This window comes from Tupaia chinensis, unplaced genomic scaffold (assembly GCF_000334495.1).
Source record: "Tupaia chinensis unplaced genomic scaffold, TupChi_1.0 Scaffold000511_1, whole genome shotgun sequence".
In the NCBI taxonomy this organism is placed as follows: Eukaryota; Metazoa; Chordata; class Mammalia; order Scandentia; family Tupaiidae; genus Tupaia; species Tupaia belangeri.
Window position 1 is genome coordinate 882,924 of NW_006160024.1, and position 3,561 is coordinate 886,484.

The 3,561-nt window shown below is 64.0% G+C and overlaps 1 protein-coding gene across 1 annotated transcript in view; it reads left to right on the forward strand.

The window, feature by feature from the left end:
- Positions 1 to 2,577: 2,577 nt before the first annotated feature.
- Positions 2,578 to 3,561, forward strand: part of BCL2L11 (BCL2 like 11) — a 53,591-nt gene continuing 52,607 nt past the window's right edge. Inside the window, exon 1 of the mRNA XM_006156637.3 lies at positions 2,578 to 2,825. The gene's annotated coding sequence lies outside the window, so the exon portion shown is untranslated. The remainder of the gene's footprint in view (positions 2,826 to 3,561) is intronic.

A 3,561-nucleotide genomic window follows, 5' to 3' on the forward strand; every position in this document is an offset into this window, starting at 1 on the left:
AGTGCGCCTTGAGCGCGCCCCGCAGCGGAGTGCACGGAAGGTCTACTGTCCGCGGTGACTCACACTCTCGGTGATTTCGGAAAACTGGTGCAGGCTGGAAAAGAATCTAAACCTAAAAATTAAACACGCTCAGGCCAAAGGAAAAGGCTCCATCTATTCCGCGCGCGGGCAAACGTTCAGTTCAGCAAGTGATGCTATTCCAGTGAATGCGACCCTCTTGGGCTCTGCGTGGAAACGCACAGGCGGGTGGGGAGAGGGGCTGGAGGAGCCCAGAGTTTTGCTTTCCGCAAAGCAAGAACTCAGGCCCGTCCTCCCAGGCAGGCGTTTTCCGGCAGTCAAGACAACGCGCGGAAAACATTTTTACCACATGAAGCTGTAATCGCTCCTTCAGAAGAGCGTAGATACCACGTTTAATAAAGTAAGCGGCGGGAAGGCGCTCGCCTGCTGGCAGAGGACCGGGAGACCCGCGGGGCAGAACGCCGCCGTAAGTTGGTTTCGGAACTCGGACAGACCTCCCAGGCTGTGGTCCCGGGCGAGGGCCGACGATTTCCCCTTTTGCAGATCCCGGTTACCGAACTTCACTCGTCTCTCGGTCCTCGCCATCCTCCCCCCACCACCCCGCCCTTCGCCTCCCGAGCGCAGAGGCAGGAAGGGACACCGCTCTGCCGGTGTGGGCGAGGGCGACGTCCAGGACCGATGATCTAACGCAGCCCCTTCTCTGCCCCGGCCCAGCTCCCGGCTATTCTCCACGCCGCGCGAGAAGGCTGCATAGGCCCGCGGACACCCGACGTAAGGTGCAGGGTGGAGGCTGCTTAACACAGACTGGGTCGCGCGTGCGGCCGGCTACCTTGTAGCGTCTCAAATTGGAGCGCTTAGCCCGCCGTTTCCCCCCCGACGGCTTTGTTTTTTAAAGTGTTCACAGGGTCGCGGGAGGGCGGCGACGACGCGGGGGCGGCGGCGCTGCACCAGAACAAGCAGCAGGGTTTTCTTCTGCGTGGTTCTTTTCCGGTCCCAGTCTCCAGCCCACGACCCCGCGGAGAACGCGGAGAAGTCGGGCGTGCGGCGGGCGTGGGGCACTCAGCCGCCGCCGTAGGTTGCGGTGCTCCCCTGGGTACGGTGCGGAGCGGCCAGGGCGTGGCCGGGAACTGGAGTCGCGGTCAGGGTAGATCTCCGGCCTCCGACGCACTTCGCCTCGCCCACGCCCACGCCCTTCCCCTCTTACAGCGAAATCCCAGGGAGGGCCCGGCGCGTCCTCCTGTCCCTCCCCGACCTCACGGTCTCTTCCAGCTCGTTCAGGGTTCACCCGAGAAGGCGCTTGAAAGACTTTAACCGGGGTGTGCTGTGTCACGCAGACGTTATGGATCTGCCAACATAAAAACTGACCACGTCGCGCGACGGCGGGACAATGTCACCTCGCTCCCTCTACGCCAAGGGTGCGGGCTAGTGCGAGCCCTAAACTGAGTTTCCTTAATCTGTCTAGCCTGATCTCCCCAGGTAGGATGCTCCTTGTGGAGACCAAGCCTCCCACTCCTCCGCGGGGGAGGCCGATGCGGGTGCAGATCTGGGAGGAACTTAGGCGAGGCGCGGAGCTTGGTCTCCACCGCAGGGAGACCGCCGGCCCACGGACGACCAGGAGGAGGGTGAAGGGGCAGCGCCCAAACTCCGCTGCTCGGCCTTCGCCGGCCTCAGCCCGCCGAGGTACCGTTCCGGGAGATTTTAGAGAACTCAGCAAACTCGAGGGTCCCGGCTGGGAACCGGCACAACCTTCTCTCTCACTGGGGGGGTCGCGCCTCTCCTCGGTGTCTTTATTTTCTTGATTTTTTTTTTCCTCCGAGTTATTTTTCCATTTCTCTATTTTACCTGCTCTTTGCACACTGGCATCTGGCCCCGTACCCAGGCTGCAGAGACGCCTTCTGGGACCATTCCTTGTCTCTTTGTCAACTTCCCCTCCCAATGTGGACTGTCTCTTACGATGACTAGGCGAGGGGGGAAAGGCTGAGGCGCTCCTGCGGGGTGGCAGAAGCGTGTCAGAGTCCCACGGGAGACGGGGACGAGGAAGATGAGGAGTTTACTAATCCAGGTCCAGCTCTGCGCCCCACTCTCGGAAGGAGGAGAGCTCAGAGATCCCCTGCCCAAACTCGCACCCACACGATCTCGAAAAACGACTTAGTTCCCGAACCTGCCCCAGCGCCCAGGAGCAGTTCTCTCTGCACAAGGGACTCTTTCCACCAGCGGCTACTGCCCGGCCCGGCCCAGGGTGTGCCCCGAGCGCCCCCTGTGTTGTCTGCGTACGCTGCGGCGGCCAGCAGTTTGGGGAGGCAAGGACACACGTCGAGGTGGGGGATGGGTGCGTACATAGCGCCCCCCGTCCGGCCAAGTCACTTCAGTAAACACGCCGGGGTTGGCGGAGCGCTCGGCGGGGAACCCAGCGGAGCCACCCCCGCCTTTACCTGTCGGATCCTGCACTGGGGGCCAGCAGAGGCGCCCCGAGGGCGGGCCTTGCCAGCCTGCACGCCGGGGCGGGACCTGGCGGGGGCGGGGCCCGCGGTGATTGGGCGCCGGCGCGGGCCCGCCAGCCTGAGCAGGGCTCAGGGCCGCGCAGGTTTCACTTCGCTCCGCGCTGCCTCCGAGTCCCCAGCTTGTCAGAGCACAGCGTCGAGCACCACCGCCGCTTTCTTGCCACTCCGCGAGCCCTGCCCCACTGCGGCGAGCACCGCCTCGGGCTGCTCGGTTTGCCCAGCCGCCGCCGCCGCCGCCTCGGCGCCCTTCCCCTGGCTCTCGTCCCCCCAATGTCTGACTCTGATTCTCGGACTGAGAAACGCAAGGTAAACATCTCTGAATCGCGCGGAACGGGCCGGGGACCGATGGAAAAGGGGCTGCAGAGCGCGAACGGCTCCACCTACTGCCTGCTTCCAGTGCACGTGTAGGCGGACACGCATGTATCCGTCCTGTGTGTCGCCCGGCGGGAGGGGACGTTCGGGGTGGTCGGGGGTAACTCTCGCACAGGTCCACTTTCGGGAGGGGTCGCTCGCTCAGAGGGTGCGGACACTTGGCCGAAGTGCGGCTTAGCTGGGATGCAGCGCGCGTTGCGGTGAAGCGCTGCAGGCCGAGCTAGGAGAGCAGCGCATACTGTTCCCAAGGCTCTCCTGGGTCGCGCGGGCCGTTTGCGGAGTGTTTGCGGAACTGCGGTGCTGATTTAACTGATGGGACTGGGCTTTTCCTTTTACTTATTCAGGCCGAAGTTTCGGGGCAGCTACTGCGCTCGCCCTCTCAGACATGTCTGGGCGCAGTGCTCGGTGTGCGGGCGTCCTGTAGACAGTGTCGGCCACTCGATACACAGGCACCGAGAAACCTATAGCCTCCCCTGACCACCGGGGCTCCGCGGCGCACGAACCGCAGCCCTAGAATCTGCTTGGTTCGTGGGCCGGACCGACTTGCGGCTAGCTTGTGGCGTGTGTCCGAGAGCGCGAGGACCCGTTCGCGGTGCAGGCTGGCGGCGCGCACCGTGCCCTCGAGGGCCTCTGGTAAAGGGCCTGCAGCTCGCCGGGGAGGGAGTGTGGA